At 41.3% G+C, this 22,290-nt stretch overlaps 1 protein-coding gene across 1 annotated transcript in view; it reads left to right on the forward strand.

Moving 5' to 3' along the window:
* Window positions 1–676: 676 nt before the first annotated feature.
* The window catches only part of TMEM45B (transmembrane protein 45B), a 29,352-nt gene continuing 7,738 nt past the window's right edge, over window positions 677–22,290 (forward strand). Inside the window, exon 1 of the mRNA XM_087433930.1 lies at window positions 677–842. The gene's annotated coding sequence lies outside the window, so the exon portion shown is untranslated. The remainder of the gene's footprint in view (window positions 843–22,290) is intronic.

The following is a 22,290-nucleotide window of genomic DNA, read 5'->3' on the forward strand; positions in this document are numbered from 1 at the left end:
CTGGATTCTGGTCCAGGATATGGCACCAGAGTCTGCCTTTGCTGGAAGGTGATCCGTGACTAGTTCTCACGTGTGTTCACCGTGATTGTCTGGCTTGGTAACCAGTGTTCCTTGTGACAGCCTCTGCGCTGAGACCTCGTCCTCGCCACCTCACAGGCTCTGTTAATTGCTTTGCATCATAGGAGGTCATGGTTGGCCGCAGTCCACCTTGGGTGCCCACCACCGGCCCCTGTGGGAGCACACACCTTAAGGAGTGTCCGGGGCCAGTGTCCTCGGGGCGGAAGGGTCAGGGGAGTGGAGGGAAGCGCGGGCTGTGAGACCGGAGGCCCAGCACACGGGCAGGGCCGGGGAGGGGCGGGCAGGAGCGGGGAGGGCCGGCTGGTGGCAGGCCCGGGCCGGGCGGGGCGCTCGCACCTGCTGGGTGGCTGCAGCACTCGCCGCGCCGGGCGGGAGGCGGACGGCTCGGCTCGGAGGCGCTCGGCGCAGGTGAGACGCCCGCTGTGAGCACGGCACCGGACGCGGAGGGGGCTGGGCGACCGGAGGGGCACTCGGGCGGGAAGAGGGGTCGGCCAGAGGAGGCGGGCCGGGCAGGCGGGCTCGGGCAGGGGAGGGGTGGGAAGGCCCGGGGCTGGGGAGGCTGACCTGGGAGCCCCCTCGGGGCTGGGGGCGGGCGCCCCTCGTGGCTCCCACCACGCCGGCGCCCCACTGTCCGCCGGCGGCCCTGGAGTGAACACTGCTGCGTCCCCAGCCAGGCAGGTCGACCGTGTTGTCCGGTGCGAGGAGCGTCGAGGAGTGAAGTCCCTGCCTTCCTTTCCGCCCCGAGGATCGGAAGACACCCGCAGGTGATGTCTCGTTTCTGGCGCAGAGACCCCGAGCTGTTTTCAGTCTGCTCCACATAGCCGTGGGCACTTACACCCCTACTGTCTCTCCTGGTTAGCGCCAATCCCCAAATACAGGAACCGGATGCCTTCCTTAGGCCAGAAGCCTGGAATCTAATAATAAGAGGCGACTGATTGATCAAGTCCCCTGAGCTATTACTTAGCTTCCACTAATAGGCCAGTGGGTAGAAAGGGGTAAGATTAGCAGTGGTTGGAGAGGTTTACGTTGGACCTAAAAATAGTTTTAGGTGACCCTGCCTGGGTCCAGAGGGATAACCTCTGGAGATAGCATCTAGCCCTAGATGTAAAAAAGACTTATGTTTCAAGAAGGGAAACTGATCGCTTTATGAAATAGATCATTTTAAAATTTCAGCCTGGCACCTCGTCTAATAGTCACAGAAATGACCATTTCCTTCCCGTTCTCTTCCGCGTCTCCCCTCAGTGTCTGCCATTTTCCACCTCCTTGCAGACCATTTGCCCCATCGCCCCACCCACCGCTCTGTTTGGCTCATAAAGTGGCATAAGAATTTCATATGTATTTTTACATTCATTTTAATAGGTAGTATGGGCTTATTGTTCGTGAGAAACATGTACTGTTTTTAAGCAGATGTGCAACCTATTCAGTGTAATCTGGGTTTTGTACCATGTTAGACACGGTAGGGGAGAATCATAATACACTGAGATATAGGGCCAGTGCCGCTTCAGACTTAGTTCTTCATGACTGAGAGTTCGTCGCTTAATAATGATGTAGTTACCTTCTGTTCTTAGACTTTCTGAAAGAGATATGGAATTGATACGAAGGATTTATTGACTCTGGTCCTTTGACTTTACAAGAGGAGAGTGCCCAACATAAGCAGAAACCGGGACATTATTTCTGGTTGTGCATTATTTGTTCTGGCATTATAGAGCCAAGCATTAAATTTCCTTTTTTAAAGAGCCTTGACATCCTCTCACTTCTGTCATGGGAGGTGGAAAATAGTACCACTTCTCTCATACTGCATATTTTTCCTTATGTTCTATGGGTTCCTTCCTCACCCTTCCGGTGGATGCTGGTTGGGATGGCCGAGGTAAAACTACTGAATCTCATGTTCGGCACCAGTTATTGGATTTGATGTCTTCCCCAATATATCCTTGGTTAGGTCTCTTGCCTAATCTTAGCAAATGGCACTTTGAGATGGTCAGGATTTGGCAATGACTGGAGTATAAAGGGGGTAAAGAGAAAGAAAGACGTCTGCTTTCTTATCTCCCCACCACCCTCAAGTTAGCATCGGCTGCGATGCCTAATTGGTCAAAGTACAGATGTTACCTATGTTGGTTGTAATGAAAAGATTCTCTCTTTTCCGCAAATGCATCTGCTTGTTGAAAATGGATAAGGGCGGTTTTACTATATGTGGAGCCACTCCCATAGCCAAAGTTCCTGTTATTGCAAAACCTTTTATAATTGTGGATAAGAGAATGGAAGTCAGTACTGTGTCATCAACTAATGGCTGCATATGTAGACAGAGTTCAGATCCATATTTGTTTCTATAGCCAGATCATAAGATAAAAACTAGATTACTCACAGTCCTATACAATGCTGCATATGAACAATTAGAGGCCACAGGTAAGTGCTGTCATCCCTACACTTCACGTGAACTCAACTTCCCTTTTAACCAGCCAGGTCTCTCCCCCAAACCTTTACTGGGGCTACACACACAGAGAGATGATTTGAATTTTAGCTGTTTTTGTTTCTCGTTTGTTCTCTTGTGTAAAAATAAAATGGGTCACAAGATACACTACTGGAGGGAGATGGAAACTCAAAAGATCTAGCAGCCTTATGTGATGAAGAATTAAACTGAAGATATCGAAGCACACTCCTGTATTTCCCTTGCAGGATTTAGATATTATAAGCCATTGACCAGAATCTTGCTGGTAACAGATCATAATGGGGCTTTACAGAGTACAAGGCGATTTCCATAAGCAGCACTGTGAGGTAAGAGTAATAGCCTCTTCATAAACAAGGAAGCTGAAACTGAGGACTAAGGATCTGGCCTCGAGTCACCCAGCTGTTATGTGGCAGGGCCAGGACTCAAACCAGAACTTCTTCCATAACAGCAGCACTCCCTCCACGCTGTTGTTTGCTTGTTTGTTTAATTTGGGGGTGGGGAGTTGTTTGTGATTTGTTTTTCCGGAACATTCATTTAATATATTCTCTGACTTGACCTCTTAGAATCTAAATTTAGAAACATTCTTGTTTGGTATTTTTCGTGCCCCTCTGTGTTCAATGTAATCACAAAAATATTTTAGAGCTAAGGATAGCCTTCAAGATTATTAAGCCCAATCTTCTTGTCTTTCAAAGAAGAAAGAAGGATTCAGGAAAAATTAAGCAAGTACCCCACGTTGCCTCCCCCAATCTACTTTGCTGAAGAATTACAGCTAAAACCTAAACCTCCCAGTGTTCCGAATGTTGTTCTTTCTGGCATGTGGTCCCCTGAGAATTTCCTAGAAACATAAATCAAGTGGTTTAGTTTGATTTACTCTATTACTTTGGATCTGTGACAGCAAACCATAGCTTCCCTGAATCCTGGACTCAAATACCTGTAGATTCTTCTACTCTGACTGTATTCCACGTTCCATGAGGGAAAGAGCCTTATTTGTCTGGCCCATTGTGTTATTCCTAGCACAGTGCCCATAGTAAGCACTCGATAAAAGGTGTTCAACGTATATCAAAGACACGTTTGAACAAGTACAAGATGTCAATAGGACTTCATTCAGCTACAAGTAACAGAAAACCCTGCTAGAGTGGTTTACTAGTAAGGAGTTTGTTTTTCTCAGATAACCTGATGTCTGGAGGTGAGAAGTCCAAGGCCAGGACAGGCTCCATCTGTCTCCTGCTCCTGCACCACCCTCCTCCGTGGGCTGCTTTTGTCCTCTGAAAGATAGGCCCCTCTTCTGTGCTTATTAGAAAGAAGGGCCAGGCATGTACCAGCTGAGTCTGTCCTTTTTTTAATAATAATTAGATCTTTCCTGAAGGTTCTACCCAGCAGACGTCTTATATCTCATTCATATGAGAACTATGTCACATAGCCACTCCTAACTGTAAGGGAGCCTGAGAAAATTCAGTGTTTTAGTCAGATATGTTGCTAATACAACAAAATAGAGCTCTGCTAATAAGGAAGGAAGGGAGAATGGATATTTGGTAAGCAACCAGCAGTGTCTGCCATGGTATGTTTTATGGGTCACTGACCCTTTGTTTCTACAAAAGTTGTTGTTTTTTATTATTTTTTTGTTCTTTGGTTTACTTTAGCAATAGATAATTTTTTTCTTGTAGATTGAAATTGTAGATTCCGAGGCCCACCCCAAGAAATGCTTGTTATTTAGGTCTGGGATGGGTCTATAAATCTGAATTATAAACTAGCACTCCAGGTATTTGAATGCAGGTGGTTGCAGGACCACAACTTGAAAAACACTGAATTTGAGGTAGTTTAGCAGAGGCACCTTCATTTTATTTCCAACATCTTTCTGTCTCACTCCTCTTGAGGCTATTACTTTCTTTTTTAATTCTCTGTTTTGGTCAACATAAATAAATGCATAGAAGTCATAAGTTCTACAAGGTTTTTACTGAGTCTATACTGAGCTGCCTCCCTCAAGGCAACTACTTTCAGTGCTTTTGGCTATGTCTCTCTCATATTTACCACCATATTCCCAAATAACATGCTAATACTGGCTGTTTCTTTTTCTTTTTCCAGTTCTAGATAGTATCTACTGACATCCTGCAGTGGAGGATGAGGATTTAGCTCTCTTATCCCTTCATTATTCTATCTCACATTTACTTCTCTTTCTTGCAAAGTCCCAATATAGTTATATCCTAATTTTTTGTTACAGCAATGTTTAGTGTTTACATTATGACTATGTATTATTCACAACTGAGCCACGTGATATACCATTTTTACACTTCCTTTCTTGTATAACCTTTTTCTATCCCCTAGAATCAGTAATTGCTATGTTTTCGTCAATTGCTTAGTTTTTTGAGTACTCATTACCAATCTTGCTCAAACTTTGACAGGATGGTAAAATTTCTCTCAATAGAGTTAAACATCAACTAAGTAGCGTTTTTTTTTTTTTCCCCCTTGGCAACATCTCTGCTCCGCCCTCCATTCTCTGGGAGTGGTTATTCTCTGAGCCCCCTGTTAACACTGAGAGCTCCCTCACTACTACCCTTTGAAGTGTACTGGATTCCTGTTTCTTGGCTTCCACACCGTCTCATTCCTCGGTTTTGCTGGAGCATGGCTTCCTGAGACAGGGCGTATGGAGGCAGATCTATCCTGGAGCTCATGAAGCTCAGGAGGCCCTGTAAGGGCTGCAAATTGCGGCAAGCGGCTGAGTAGGGAGTGGCCAGGTTGCCATCAAGACGCATTTGTGGTAAATCTTCTAAAGAGATTTTAAAAGAAAGAGCCCTGAACCTCCATGGCTCCAGTCTGTTGTGATTTCTTTTCTCACTCTAAATAAACATTCATTTTCACACCCAATTTGGTTTGTAATTTCATGACTTTTTCTTAAAGAGGGCTCCCCAAATTATATAAGATCCAGGTTCCACAATACCTGGTTGCTTTTTGAGACCTTGGACATTTAAGATGTTGTTTTGCTTCATTCACACTTAACTGATGGTTTGGCCAAGGATAGGATATTAATTGGAAATAATTTCCTCTCAGAATTTTGAAAGCATTGCTCCATTTTCATCTACCTTCTTATAGTGCTGATGAGAAGCTGATGTCATTCTGATTTCTGATCCCTCGTATTTTGTTTTCATCTCTGGAAGTTTGTAGGGTTTTCTTTTCTTTATTCCTCATGTTCTGATAGTTCCTGATATTGTTAGTTGATATTGGGGCTTTTTCAGTCATTGTTCTAGGTATTTTAAAGGCCTTTTCAATCTAAAAATCATATTCTTCAGTTCTGGGTGGTTTTCTTCTGTTATATAATTTCCTGTTTTCTCTATTCTTTCTGGAACTTACATTAATTACTTAGATGTTGGATCTCTTGGATCCATCTAATTTTCTTTTCTCCTATTTTAAAAAATATCTCATCTTTAGTTCTAATAACTCTTCCAACTCTTCTATTTAATTTTTACATTTCTAACATCATGTTTTTAATTGCTCAAACTTTTTTCTTAATAGCATCCTGTTCTTATTTCATGGAAACAGTATCTTCTCATATTTCTCTGAGAATATTAACTCCATGTTTTTTTCTACAAAGTTTTCTTCAACTGCCTACAATGCCTGTGTTTATTTTAAACGTCCCATTTTCTGTTGTTTTTGGCTCTGCCCTTCATGTTGGAAGCTTTATTCACATGTCCATGTTTAAGAATGGTGTACTACAACACAGTCTGTGAGGCGGCTTGGAGACTGGCCTCTTCACTGTAGGGTGATAGGCAGGGCAGGTTTTTTGATGGCTTATCACTACGTCTGTAGCAGCTTTCTAGTATAATCAGTTTCTCACTAGAAAGGCTCCATCTTTAGCCATTTATTCCTGTTTGAGAAAATCCCATTAATAACTTAGATTTATTATGTAATTTGTTTAATACTGCAGGTTCTTGTTTTGAGGTGGGTAAGAGGTAGTCTCATATTCAAAATTGGAATTTTGTTCTTGACTCTGCCCAACTTTGAAGTACCCAGTGCTTCTGTGCACCTCTGTGCTCCTCTGTGCATCTTCTTCTACCAGCAGCAAGGAGACAACCAGAAGGCTACTATGGAGACTGAGTTCTTCTCTAATAAAAAATAAAAAGATCCTAGGGTAGTGAAAGTCTTTGAATACATGTACAACTAATTGTTTTGGAATAACCATTTGCAAAACACTCATTACCCGCCTACGGTGAAATACCACTAACGCAGAATAAATTAGGGCCTTTGGAGAAGCTCCACATCATGCCAGAGCTTGTCTAACACTCATTTAGGAGATTTAATTGAGAAGGAAAAGTATAATTAGCCTAGTTTTTTTCTTTAAGAGGTTATATTGGGAAAATATCTTTCTAATACCTTTAGAAAATGTCTTGGTTATAGAATGTGGGAGAGAAGTTCTGCCCTTGAAGGTTGCTCTCCAAATCCATACCATTTTTCCCCTTGTGCAGCCTGACAAGTGATTATCAAAACTCAAGGCAGATTCATCACTCTTTTTTTGCTGGCAAGTTGTAGATCATGTGAAGGGACCAGATTGTATGTGTTACAGAAAAGATTCCCGTTTTAGCTTTCAAAGGCCTCTTAATTAGAAAGCCTGGGCATTAGATACTGGATTTTCTACTGTTGGCTTTTCCTTCCCAAGGCACCTTTAGAGAAGACTGCAAACTCCTTGAAGGCTGGGGCCCAGTCTTGTTATCTCTGTTCCTCCATCACCTAGAATAATGCCTGATACATGATAGGCACTGAATAAATGTTGCTTGAATTAAATTGACTCTATTATCTACTTTAAATTAGCCTTCCTGGGCCGGCCCCGTGGCTTAGTGGTTAAGTGCGTGCGCTCCGCTGCCGGTGGCCCGGGTTCGGATCCCGGGTGCGCACTGAGGCACCACTCCTCCAGCCATGCTGAGGCCGCGTCCCACATACAGCAACTAGAAGGATGTGCAGCTATGACAGACAACTATGTACTGGGGCTTTGGGGGAAAAATAAATAAATAAAATCTTAAAAAAAAAATAAAAATAAAAATAAATAAATTAGCCTTCCTAATTATCCCCTTGCTGTTTCCTCTGTTTTGTTTTTTTTTAAAGATCTTTATTTATTTATTTTCCCCCCCAAAGCCCCAGTAGATAGTTGTCTGTCATAGCTGCACATCCTTCTAGTTGCTGTATGTGGGACGCAGCCTCAGCATAGCCAGAGAAGCGGTGCGTCGGTGCACGCCCAGGATCCGAACCCAGGCCGCCAGCAGCGGAGCACGTGCACCCAACCACTAAGCCACGGGGCCGGCCCTCCTCTGTTTCTCTTGCATCATTTTATGTCACTTCCTCTTGCATGATGCTACCTCATTCTCTTTTCAGAGATTTTTTTTTTTGCCCCTTCTCAATAATTTATTTGAAGTTTTATTTTTTAAGACAGGACTGGCAGAGGTAACATGTTAATGATGTTTCTTCCTTTTTTGAGGTTTGAAAAATTATTGGGAAACACCTGATCACAAGTCCATCTGTTTTCTTCCTAATACAGGCTAAGGGCGAAGCATATCAGAAGAAAAAAATGGTTTTTCAGAGCTAGTATTTCTGTCTTTTGATTTTCATTTCACAAAACATTTGCCAATGTGAATTATGGTATGGAACCTGCTGATTTTAATAGGATAATGCAGATTCCAAACACTACTCAAGGCTTATTTCAATGTTTATAACCATAAATGGTTCACTCATATAAGATTCATGGACTATTTGTTGGGTATTACCCTATGTCAGGCATCTTGGCAGGTACTGGAGATACATGAGTGTGGATGGCAATCATATCCCCGTCCTTGAATAGCTTTAGTCCATACAGAAATAAGTACTCTCGGGTGGTTTGAAAAACAGCAATGGAAAACTGATATTTAGATTGGCATGCTGAAATGGGTTACTGAAATAACGAAACCCAAATGGGTGGCATTGATTGGCTTTGGGACAGGCCAATGGGTAGCAGATGAAAAGGTAGTAAGTGAACAGTGAGCAAACATTAGAAAAATCGTTACGGGGACCTGGAAAAACATAGATGTGTGTGGCACAGTCCCACAACAACAGGCACTGTTATCTTCCGTTGCTGAAGACAGAAATGAACCCAGTGAGCTTTATCTGGCAAAGGCAAGCTCTGGACAGATGTTAATGTTCCAGTTGTGATGCTACCTCATTCTCACATTTAATGTATGGAAAAGCTGTAAGAAAACAGACTTGGAGGATCTCAAACTACCAGGACTCCCCTGTAGTGGGAATGAAAGGGGTGAAAACTCCCCATGCCATCCAACCAAAGATGTAATAATTTTGTAGGTTATCACCAAACACCCACATCTAGTCCCATCTTTAACCACAGTTCTATTGGATTCTTCCCTCCTCATGTTCCCTGCCTCCCTTGTGCTGTCCTTCACTTCCTTCCGCTCTTTGATCTGGCCTCCACTTGGACCCAAACCTTCCCTTTTTTCTGTTCTGACGTTGTTGTGCTGCCTCCTCTCCCCTGCCTTCATCTACCATCTAGGATATTTTGTACAAAGCACAGTGATGTACTAATTTCAGAAGACCTCCCCTGCCTATCAGGCAGACGCCTTTTAAAACCTAACCCAGGCCCAGGATGAAACCTCTCTCTCTTCTGGCTGTTCCTGAGATCGTTCCTATGCTTTGGCCTCACTGGGGTGGATATTTTTATATGGAAGGCTCTAGAACAAGAACTCAGCCACAGTGTAAAACAATGATCTGTACATTAGTGTTTCTCAAATGCTACCACTCATTATAGAACTTGTTCTCCCAAGGACATGGAGGCTTGCCTGAGAACAGCCTGGCATAAGCAGAAGTCTCTCTTATGCGACCCCAAAATACGTCTTTATCTGTTCTAACATCAAAATCATTTTACCCAAAATCTTTGGGTGAAATTGATACTCCAGGATGATATACTCTGTTGGTCCTGTGATTTCAGAGATTCCTTTGGGAGGGGGGCTTATCCATACACCAGTCTAAGAGGCACAGTGAGACTCTAAAAAGGACATCTAGCTCTAAAAATTATATGAAAGAGTAATGGTACTAGCAACCTTACTAATGACTGGATTTAGGAAGTAGTTTCCTGGTGATTCAGGATTAAGGCTAAATTGCATCAGTTCAGTTCACATCAAGAACTATTATTATACATCAAGCTTTGTGCTGAGCCATGGGAAGTTTAAGATGAAGCAGATAAGTTCTCTCCTCTTGAGGAGCCTACAGGCTGGAGTCAGACAGGTAAATATTTTAATATGACATGTTAAGTGATAAAAATCAAGGTATGTATAAGATATTATGGTAGCAGAGTGATGTACTAATTGTACTACATGGGGCATGTAGCCAAACCTGGAGGCTCACAGAAGACTTTCTAGAGGAGATAAAGCCCACCTATTGAAAACTGAGTAAAAGTAAGCCGGGTGAAGAAAAATGAAAAGGACATACTAGGTGGAGGGAACAGCATGAGCAAACTATATACTATAAGGTTTGTGGTGGGGAGAAATGGGAGAAGAGGCTGGAGAGACAGACAAAGAGCCAGGTCCTGGATATATGCAATGCAAAGGGGCATGGACTACATCCATGTGATGGTTAGTCAATGAGATACAGTCATGCATTGCTTAACAACGGAGACACGTCCTGAGAAACGTGTCATTAGGTCATTTCATCATTGTGCGATCATAGTGTGTACTGAAGGGGAACAAAATTTGCCACCCCAAAATGGGGATTATTTTAGGCTGATTATTTTTAAGAAACAAAAGACTCAAAGTTTTTCTTGTTACCTCCCCCTTAACTACCTAAAAGAATTCAGATTAGAAAAAACCTGTCTCTGGAAGTGAGCTATCACCTTAGCATAATATGAGCTAGGTGGTAGACAGGCAGGAACCTAGGAAAGCCTGTTTGTTGGGCTCCCGTTGTGTTCTTCTGTTTCTGTGTGGCCAAAGGAACATTCCATACATTTGCTCCTTTTCACGTACCTGTGAATTGCCTTCCTTCCCTTTGAAGTCCCTGACTCTCCCCACCCCCAACATCTCTTTTTTTTTTTTCGGCATTTTAATTATTTTATTGAGGTCATATTGGTTTATAATATTGTGTAGATTTCAGGTGTACACTATTATATTTAAGTTTCTGTATAGACTGCAGCGTGCTCACCACCAATAGTCTGGTTTTTATCCGTCACCATACATACGTGCCCCCTTTACCCCTTTTGCTCTCCCTCCACCCCTCTTCCCTCTGATAGCCACCAGTCTGTTCTCCTTATCTATGTGTTTATCTTCCACATATGAGTGAAATCATATCGTATTTGTCTTTCTCTGTCTTATGTCACTTAGCATAATACTCTCAAGGTCCATCCATGTTGTCACAAATAGCATGATTTTTGTCCTTTTTTTATGGCTGAGTAGTATTCCGCTGTATACATATACCACATCTTTATCCATTCATTTGTTGATGGGCACTTGGGTTGCTTCCGTGTCTTGGCTATTGTGAATAATGCTGTGATGAACATAGGGGTCCATATATCTTTTTTAATTATTGATTTAATGTTCTTTGGATAAATACACAGCAGTGGAATAGCTGGATCATATGGCATTTGTTTTTAATTTTTTGAAAAATCTCCATACTGTGTTCCATAGTGGCTGCACCAGTTTGCATTCCCACCACCAGTGTATGAGGGTTCCCTTTTCTCCACATCCTCTCCAACACTTGTTATTTTTAATATTTAGTGATGTTGAACATCTTTTCATGTGCCTGTTGGCCATCTGTATACCTTCTTTGGAAAGTTACAGTTTTCCTGGGTTTCTCCTATGTACACGTTAATAAACTTTTGTTTTTCTCCTAATAATCTGTCTCATGTCAATTTAATTCTTGGATCAGCCAGAACTTAGAAGGGTAGAGGAACATTTCTTCCTCCCCTACAGTACTTACACAAACCTAGATGGTATAGCCTACTACACACCTAGGCTATATGGTACTAATCTAACAGGACCACAGTCATATATACAGTCTGTCATTGACTAAAACATTGTTATGCAATGCATGACTGTATTTGAAATTCAATAATGGTGTAGTCAGATTTACACTGTAGGTAGATGACTGGCTGCAGAGTGGAAGGATTTATGGACGGCAGGACTAGAGGCATTGCAGTAGTCCAGGTAAAAGATAATGAGAGTCTAAATGAGATAATTGTAGAAATAGAAAGGAAAGACAGAATACCAGAAAACTTGGAGAAGCAAAAGAAGCAGCATTGTTTAGTTCCTTGGGGAACTGGGACACTGCAGTGCAGAGTAAGGGAAGAAGAGGGAGTCTAGGATGACTCCCAGGATTCTGGCTTTAACAGTGACTGGACGTTAAGCCATTACCTCAGTTTGGGATATGGAAGAGAAGCCAATTTGGTGGGGGAAGGAAGATGATGAATTCAATTTGGGACATGTTGACTTTGAGGTGTCTAAGAAGCATCTAGGTGTTTATGTGCATATCTGTCAGTTAAGCAGGTTGTTGGATATGAGTCTGAAACACAGGACAAAGGTCAGAGCTAAAGATAAAGTCATGTGAGTCATCAGCGTGCAAGTGGTAATTGAACCATGGGTGTGTATAAGTTCTTGCAAGAAGAAGATATATAAAAGAACAGTGCACCAAAGACTGCTAGTGTTTAAGAGAGAGATAAAAGAAGAGGACAAAGGAGAGGAAGATGATTTTGGAAGATGAAGAGAGCCAGGAGAGAACAGTATCATGAAAGCCAAAGGGAGTAGATAATTTCAAAGATAAGTTGACTAGTGGACAGTGTCAACCACAGAGTAGCATCAAGAACAGAAGAGAGGTCTACTAAGATAATATTTTAAAGATTTCCTATTGGATTAAACAATATGGAAGGGATTTGGCGACATCTATGAATACAATTTCAGTGTGGCGGTGAAGAGGGAGGACTAAATGGAGACAGCAATTGTCTTTCCAGGCTTTTTCAAGAAACAACTGATTTTGACAGTGTTTTACTGCATTACACGAAACCACCAAAATTCCTTTCTATCAAAAGAAAACTTCATTCAAGTAGTAATTGAGTTCAATAATGACTTTTCAAATAATTTTAATATTATAGATTTTTAACTATCTACAAATAAACCTATTATAAAAGGTGTGTATTGGCTTTTGACTAGGGGAGATGGCAAGGAAAAGATCCACATGTTTTGACAACGTATATATAAAGTTTAAAAATCTGCAAGCATATGTTGTTTGGAGATAATGTATGTAGTAAATGTATATAGTATATAGTAAAACAAAAGCCAGTGAATGTTAAGCACACAATTCAAGATGATGGTTACTTCTCAGGGGGTGGCAGGGGGGAAACTATCAAGGAGGGGTCAACAGGAAGCTCCAAGGGTGTTAGTAATGTTCTATTTCTTAAGCTGGGTCATGGGACACAGTTGTTAAATTATTCTTTATACCTTTTATATACATTAGATATTTTATTTCTGTGTTTGAAATAGTAAATAGGAAGAGAGATACACAATGGATCTTAGGGGATCCAAGGTCAAAGCAGATTTTTTTGTTTGTTTTTCCGTTTTTTTTATTTTGTGTGAAAAAGTCTTGGGCCTGGTTATAGCTGAAGGGAAAAAGGCAATAGAGGAGGAGAGAAGTTCATGATTAATAGAACTAGGGCCCAGAGGGCACAGGTGAGGGTGTAATCAAAAGCACAGATGGAGGACCGGCCTCTAAGAGTGGATCTGAAGCGAAGAATGGGTGTGATGTATATGAATTTGTAGGTGAAGAGGAGGAAATTGAGGTGATTGATGCCTTATAGTTTCAATGATGTTAATCGAATGAAAGGAGAGGTTTTCCCCGAGTTTAGGGAACTCAAGTTTGAGGGAAGTGATGAGAGTTTTCAAAAACTAGTCTATGAGAAATGGGATTAAGAGCTTGCACATGATAAGAAGGACTATTGAGGGAAGTGGAAGGCCCAGCATCCATCTTGTTCACTGATGTAAGTGCTGAACAAGTTTACTGACAGTAGAGAAGGAAGGAAAAATACATGTAACTTTTTTTCCTTGTTGCTTGAAAAATCAGCCCACCTTTCAAGTCCACGCCCCTTTCACTCTGGGGTATGCTGACCAACCTTTCAAGTCCACGCCCCTTTCACTCTGGGGTATGCTGAAGTGGCGACTGAGAGCTGCTTCTTTGTTGGTGATGCCCACACCTTTGTTCCATTCCTCCCTCACCAGGACTGAACTTGCTCTAATTCCTTTTCATTCGTCATTTCATTTTTGTGATATGTTAATCAAGAACAAAGACAGAAAGGGATTTTAGCACTAGGAAGGGCCATGGAGATTCCCTCTTCCAAACTACCCATTTAACAAACAAAGAAATTATGATCCTGAGATGTTACATATCTTGCTCAAGGTCACGGAGTGAGTTCATAGCAAAACTTGGACTAGAACCCAGGTCTATGACTCAGAGACCAATGTTCTTTATTAGGTCTTGAGAAATAATGGAATTGAGCCCAGATTTGTTCTTCAGTCTTTAATTCAGGATTCCAGTAAGGCTGCCTAATTTTCCTAACAGTTTGAAAGAGGCAATGAAGAAAGCCCCAGCTCAAATGCCCCTCTTCTCTGTGAAGCCTTCTAAGATTCTCTGGTGAGAGTGATTCACTCTCTATTCTATGTCACCAAGGATTGCTATCAGTTTATCTCATGACACTCAATCTTTCACAATTATATAACTGCCTACTAGATTATAAACTCCTTGAAGATAGGGATCAGTTCTTATTCATTTTATTATTTCCTCAGCATCCAACATAGAGTCTTGTATTTAATAAGCTCACATGAAAAAAAAGAGAGAGAGAGCAGAAATGAGACCACCTTTGCTTAGGAACCAAACTGAGCTAGGAGGTAACTGAGCTCTTGTTCATGGTAATTTTGTTCCATAGCATCAGGAACTCATGCCAGAACAGGTTAAGGCTCTTATTCTGGTCTCACTCCTTCTGACTGTGTTGATCCAAGGACCCACCTATTGAGAAAATAACAATGAGGGTAGTAGTTGTCAAATTTAGAAGAAAGTGAGGGACTCCAGAATTACCTAAAGCCGCTCAGGCTACTGTAGAGCAGGGATACAGCTTGCCTGATGGTCAGGACTAAGCCACAGTCACATCAGCCTGTGGGCAACAGAGGACTTTCAACACTGCACCTTGTGCTTCTTCTGCATTCTATCACTAAGCAGCTCATAGAAAAAGGGGGGGGGGGCGGTATTTACCTTGTTATTTGCAGAGTAACAGAAAGCTATGTCAGGCAGGGTTGGTTGTTTTCAAAAATAAACTCAGACCAGAAACCAATTGTCTGAGTATTTCTGTTAGCAAGGACAGATTTAGAAAGTATAAAACCATGTTCTGCAGTAAAATTATGTGCTATGTTCTCCCCATAACCTACTTCCCTACTGACCAAACACACATCCCATTCCTATTAAAAAGACACATTCAACCACTGCTCTCTCCAGGATTAGGTAAACGTTCAACAGTGATTCCCCCTGCGCTTCAGATCAGCTACTAAAAGCAAAGGACAGCAGCCTTAGTTCAATAATTATACTTATCCTAAGAGAGAAGCCCAGGTTTCTCCCCCATTAATTGTGGGAATAGGTATAAGAGCACCAGAGAAGAGAGTAAACTAACATTTATTCTAGTTAGCTGCTAGACATTTTCAGTTAATCCTCACAAGGTCCCTCCAAGGTAAGTGTTCATGTTCCTGTTTCAGAAGGAGGGGTACTGAGATTCAGAGAGGTCAGGGGACTTGTCCAGGGTCTTACCAGTAGAAGTGGCAAAACCAGGAACGAACTTAGATCTGACACTCCATAGTTCATGCTCTTTCTATTATGTGACTATATTTCCCCTTAAAGGAAACTTGAGAAACTCTGTTTCCTTTAGGGAAATCTAGAAAACAGAATGCACCTGAACTAATATAAAACCTGACTGACACCTTTTCTAACTCAACCTTCCTCGGGCCCATTTGTGAGCTGGTTTATATCCTTTCCCAGAGACTCTTGGGCACACAGGACCACAATGTCTGGTTGACTTGACTTTTAGGTACACTGTTTTGTTCATTACCAATCTAAGACAATTTCAAGGTCTAATGCATTCCACTCATGAAGAGAGTGACATATGGTCTTTCTTGGTAAAGAAGGTGGGAATGGCAGGGTAAAGAGAGTAAGCAATATTATGTAGCTCCACTCTGACTATGTGGATGATCGGCTGCAACTGCCTCTTAGCCTTTGCATGCACTAACTGCTCTTTCTGGAACTCCACCCACCGTACCATGTTTACTTGTTTTTCAAGGACGCTTTAGTGACACTTCCCTCTATAACCTTTCTCTTATTTCCACTAGGCTGAATCAGTGTCCTCCTTTTACTGTCATAACACTCTGTACACTCTATTAAAATATTTAATATATATGTCATAATAGTTGAATTATTCCCTCTTCACCACAGTTTGACCCTATTATAGGCAAGGCCCTTCTTTGAAGATTGACGAAATCCATTTTCAAGAGTAGAAGACAGACAAGGCCACCAAGACAATTCCAATAGGGGATAGAAGAATGTTTTCAACAAATGGCTGGGACAACTGGATATGCAAAAGAATGAAATTAGACCCCTATCTTACACCATATATAAAAGTTAATTAACATGGATTATAGATATAAATATAAGAGCTAAAACTGTAAAAATCTTAGAAGAAAATACAGGAGTGAATCTTCATGACCTTGAGTTAAGCAGTGGTTTCTCAGATATGACATTGAAAGCACAAACAACAGAAGAAAAAAAGAGAGAAACTGGACTTCATCAAAATTTAAAGCTTCTGTGCTTCAAAGGACACAATCAAGAAAGTAAATATGAAACCCATAAAAAAGGATAAAATATTTTCAAATCATGTATCTGATACAAAACAGGTATCTATAATATAAAAAGAACGATTACAACTCAACAATAAAAAGACAACCTAATTTAAAATGGGCAATGGATCTGAATACGCATTTCTCCAAAGAAGATATACAAATGCCCAATAAGTGCATGAAAAGATGCTCCACATCACTAATCACTAGGGAAGCAAAATGAAACAAAACAATGAGATACACTTCACACCCACTAGGATGGCTAAAAAAAAAAAAAAAAAAATGGACATGAGTGTTGGCAAGGATGTGGAGAAACTGGAACCCTCATACATTGCTGGTGAGACTGTAACATGGTGCAGCCACTTTGGAAAACAGTATGGTGATTCCTCAAAATGTTAAACACAGAGTTACCATATGACTAAGCAATTCCATTCCCAGGTATATGCCCAAGAGAAATGAAAACATAGGTACATACAAAAATACGTACACAAATGTTCATAGCATCATTATTCAGAACCACCCAAATGTCCATCAAGGATGAATGGATAAACAAAATGTGACATATTCATACAACAGAATATTATTCAGCAATAAAAATGAAGTACTGATACACACTATAACATGGATGAACTTTGAAAACATTATGCTAAGTAAAAGAGGCAGAGATTATATGATTCTACTTCTATGAAATATCTAGAATAGGAAAACCCATGGAGATAGAAAGCGGATTAGTGGTTGCCAGGGGCAGAGAGGCTGGAAGAAAATGGGGAATGACTGCTAATGGGTATGGGATTTCTTTTGGGGTAGATGAAAATGTTCTAAAATTGGATAGTGGTAATGGTTGCACAACTATGAATATAACAGAAACCACTGAAATGTAAACTTTAAAGGACTGAATTTTATGGTATGTGAATTATATGTCAATAAGGCTCTTATTTAACAACAACAACAGAAAAGTAAAAGAGAAATATCAGGAAAGCACTGAAACTTCTAGAGCCATCTGAGGGTGACTTTCAGAATCATTAGGGAAAACATCCCAGGAATAAAAAGTAGCAATATTTAGTAAGGTTGTTGAAACCTTCAAAGCATCTTTTTTGATATACTTGATGGTTGTCTTTTGTAGTGATTTAGTAAATAATCTATAGAAGTATATGGAGATGTCAATGAATTGATGAATGGATAAATAAAATGTGGTGTCATGGGCAGAATTATGTGTGTTCCCCCTCACCCCCAAACTCATATGTTGAAGTCCTAACCTCCAATACCTCAGAATATGACTGTATTTGAAAATATGGTCTTTAAAGAGGTAATTAAATTAAAATTAGGTCATTAAGGAAGGTTCTAATCTAATATGATGTTGTCCTTATAAGAAGAGGACCCTGACACAGAGGGAAGATGACGTGAAGATACAGGCAGAAGACGGCCATCTTCAAGCCACAGAGAGAGGCCTCAGAAGAAACCAATCCTGCCACAACATCCAGTCTTAATCTCAGACTTCTAGCCTCCAGAATTGTGAGAAAAATAACTATCTGTTGTTTAAACCCCCCAGTCTGGGGTGCTTTGTTACAGCAGCCCTGGCAAGCCACTAAATGTATATCCATACAATGAAATATACAGCCATAAAAAGGAATAAGTAGTGAGGCATGCTACATGGATGAACCTTGAAAACATCATGCCAAAATAAAGAAGCCAGTCACAAAAGACCACATATTGTATGATTCAATTATATGAAATGTCCAGAATAGGCAAATCTATAGAGATATAAAGTAGATTCGTGGTTGCCTACAGCTGTGCAGGGCAGGGTGGGAGGGGATTGGGGAAAATGGAGAGTGATTAATGGGTAAGGAGATTTCTTTTGTGGGTGATGACAATGTTCTATAATTGACCATGGTGATGGTTGCACAACTCAGTGAATATCCAGGCACACCTCCTTCTATTGTGCTTCGCTTTATTGCACTTCACAGATACTGCACTTTTTACAAATTGAAGGTTTGTGGCAACCCTGCATCGAGCAAGTCTGTTGGCACCATTTTTCCAACAGCATTTGCTCACTTCGTGTCTCTATCACATTTTGATAATTCTCACAATATTTCAAACTTTTTCACTATTATTATATTTGTTATGGTGATCTGCGATCAGTGATCTCCAATGTTACTATTGTCATTGTTTTGGGGTGCCATGAACCAGGCCCATATAAGAAGGCAAACTTAACTGATAAATGTTGTGTGTGTTCTGACTGCTCCACCGACCAGCTGTTCTCTCATCTCTCTCCCTCTCCTTGGGCCTCCCTATTCCCTGAGACGTGGATTTATAAAGCTTTTCAATATGAAAAAAAAAAAAAAACCTACAAAAGCCTGAGTGTCCCATCCCCCTGGCCCCCGCCCCCATAACATGTTAACCTAGTATATATCTGTATGATTCAGAACAGGTTAGCTTATGCTAGATAAAAATAGCCCATAAGGCCTAGTGGCTCATTACAACTGTTTTTTTCTCTCTTGCCACGTTATCATGGCTTGTTTGGGGCTTTGCTCCACATCTCCTCATTCTGGGATCTAGGCTGATGGAGGAGCTACTGTCATCAACACTGACAGTAATGTGTAAAGGGAAGTGTGTTCTGGAGGGTCTTGCACTAGCAATTGTTTCAACCCAGAAGTATCACATCACTTCTGCTCACAACTCACAAGACCCCTCCCAACCACAAGGGGGCCGGAAAGTGCAATCATACCATGTGCCTAGAAGACAGAGAGCCAGAAATGCTTAATAAATAGCATCAAATACCCTCCAAGTACTCTACCATATTGCTTTTCCTGTTCATATAATCACATACCTGTATACATACGTACACACATACGTGGGACATTATCATGGTTGCACAAAATAGGGTCATATTATAAGTAGTCTTTTCCATCTTGCTAGTCTCAGCCAACAATATCTCATGGAAAACCTTCCAGAACAGCTGGTATAGCTCTAATTCATTCTTTTTAATGCTTACATAATATTCCATGGTGAAGATAAACCATAAGTCAAAGGTCTGACTGGAACTAAGTAGAGGTCTGGGTTCTCTGTGACGGTTGGTAGTCTATATATTTTGTATCTTGTCATCACGAATTGGGAGAAGTTGGCTTTAACTCTCCTCCCCTGCCAGGAGAGCCAAGTCCTTCATCCTCCTAATCTTGGAGTGCTGGTTGCTAAGCCTGGGCACTTGAGGAAGGAAACAGAATTCACTTTTCTTGTTCCTTTTTCTGATTCTCTCCCTTTTCTAGATACGTCCGTTCCTTCACTATTCCTATTGCCCCATGTAAAATAAGAGGAAACTGCCGCTTTATTAAACAAGAAAAAGCAGCACGGCAAGTTTTATTTTTAACTACAGGCAAACGGCATCAACCATCACTTCTCCTCTCCCTACTTCTCTGACTCCTTTTCTCTTCTTTCCTTGCTCCTTCCTCTCACCTTTTTCTCTTTCTGACACCTCCTATGTTGTCTGCCACTTCACTCACCTCAATTGAAAAAGAGGGCATGTAGATTGGGCAAGACGGTTAAAAACGAGGCATACAAGGAAAGCAAGTCAAACCTCTTACTCACACTAGGTTCCTTTTCCAGTCACTCCCTAGATGTGAAATGAAGTCACCCAAACCTCTAGCCTTTTTGGTTGCCAGCTTTAACTCAAAGCTACCACCTCTCCAAAACGTTTAATCCTTCCTTCACACTCCCATTCTACCGCATGTGATATCAAAAAAGGGCAAATCTATTAAAATAAGAAAGTTAGGAAATTTGTCTTTGTGGAAGCACTTTCTGATGTTTTCTTATCTGTGGGTTTTCCTCAGACCGAATATTTTATAGTGTAATGACCACACCATTCTGTATAGACAAGGGAGCTCATCCCTTAAGTGTGTGCTTTTTTTATTTTATATTTACTTTAAAATTATTTTTTAAAGCTAGACTTCTCAGGGACTTAGCCTATTTGAATGGTGTTATCCAAGATATTAGAAGTCTAAATTTTTATTGTTCTATTTGAAGTTATTGCCTTGTTCCTCCTTATTAAAATTGACCCATCCTGTATCTATATCACGTTCTATAATGTAACTAATCTATTAATTTGTTCATGGAAGAAATCCACCTCCCCTGCCCCTCTCCCCTATCAAATCGAAGTAATTAGCCTTCCAAATAGCACAAATAAATTTAAAAGTAGCTTCTACAGACATGATGCTGCAAGCCCTACTATCTACTGATGTGAATTGTAAACCAGGTAAAAGGGAAGGGTGGGGCTTGATAAATTGGTATGGACTAGAGACAGGCAGACAAGGACTCTGCCTTTATTGAGGGTGCTGCTTTTCAGAAAAATGGGGAAGGGCAGGAAGGATTTGCAAAGCTGGTTTTTCTGTACTTCTGGCTAAGAAAACAGAGGAGTATGACAAGCTTGATCTTGAAAGGGACCTGTGTTAAACGTTCAATGAAAATGGAAAACTTTTTTTGTGTGGATCAATAAAGGGTTAAAAAAGAATGAGAAGAGGGCCTTCCAGTTATGGCAGCATGAAGAGACAGGCAATTCCCTCCTGCAAAAACCAAAATGAAAAACAAACAAAAATAGAGTAAAACTAGACAAAACTGTCAAAACCAACCATTTCAGGGAACTGGAGCTTGACCAAAGGCAGCCAGCCAATTGAGAAGCTCTTGTGATTTTGTTAAATTAACATTGTTAAGTATGGTCCCGGGGTGTCTGATGGGGAGTCTCAGTTCAACAAAAGACTAGCAGGGAAGTGAAATACAGAATCTGATCACTGACAGGCCCTGGAGGAGGGACACGGGGGGACCGGGGGGCCATATGGGGAGGTCAGGGCAGGGTGCAGGCAGAGTGTGGCACGATGTGGAGCACACGCCTTTGTTCTGGTTTACAGGAGGAATGCTTTGGAGTTCCCAGGCTAAGCCTGGATTGGTCCATTCAAACCAAAAAGAACAGGGGTTTGGTAGGCATCTCGGGGCTCTTATCCAAAGGGTGCACAAGAAGGCCCTGGGAGGTGGGGATCTATTCATCTCAAGGGCATTTGGGGGAGTCCTATCAGGAACTTTCATCTACTTGTGACTCTGCAGCTGTTATCTAGGGCATGCTCGCAGGAGGGGCTAGTGTCAGCTCAAGGTCCCTTGGCGACACAAAATGGATGTAGAGGCAGCGATGTTATGTAGTTCAGCTAGACTCTCCACAGGAGCTTTCATTAAACTTGAAAAACTATTAGATCTTCAGGTAAGACCAGTGGGAGACGGTGGCTTTTTGCCTGGGGTTGCTCCCATTATCCCCCCACTCAATGACTTTTAAGAAAGGTGGTGCTGGCCATGAAAACAAATAGCTTTGCCACCAGGAGAAACAGACTCAATTCACGGTGGTGACTGGGGATGGAAAATCTTTGGCTTTGTGGACTATGTGTCAGGCACTGCGTAAGCAGTGGGCTAACTGCAATAACAAAATAGATCAAATCCCTACTTCCAAAGAGCTTACATTCTAGTGGATGGAGATAGATGCTAAAAAAAAGAATATGTAATATCAGATCGTGATTTAAGCTTTAAAGAAAATTTAGAAGTATTTAAAAGTATTTAGAAGTATTGAATATAGAGGTATTCAACAGATTGAAAAGTGGGACATGCCTGCTATTTTACATAAAAGTCAGGGAATAAAGTAACATTTGAACAGAGACTTAAAGTGAAGGAGAGAACTACTGGCTCTCTGTGGGTAAACTGTTCTAGAAAGAACAGATAGTGCCAGGCTCTGAAGCAGGGGTGGATTGTACTTGTTTCAAGCAATAGAAAGAACCCTGTGTTGCAGGGGCAGAGGGGGAGGCGAGAACAAAGAGATAGTCCAGGATCAGGTAGGGCTTATCAGCCCTGGTAAGGACTTTGGAT

Source organism: Ceratotherium simum, chromosome 7 (genome assembly GCF_057802395.1).
Source record: "Ceratotherium simum simum isolate JZ-2026a chromosome 7, ASM5780239v1, whole genome shotgun sequence".
Classification (NCBI taxonomy): Eukaryota; Metazoa; Chordata; class Mammalia; order Perissodactyla; family Rhinocerotidae; genus Ceratotherium; species Ceratotherium simum.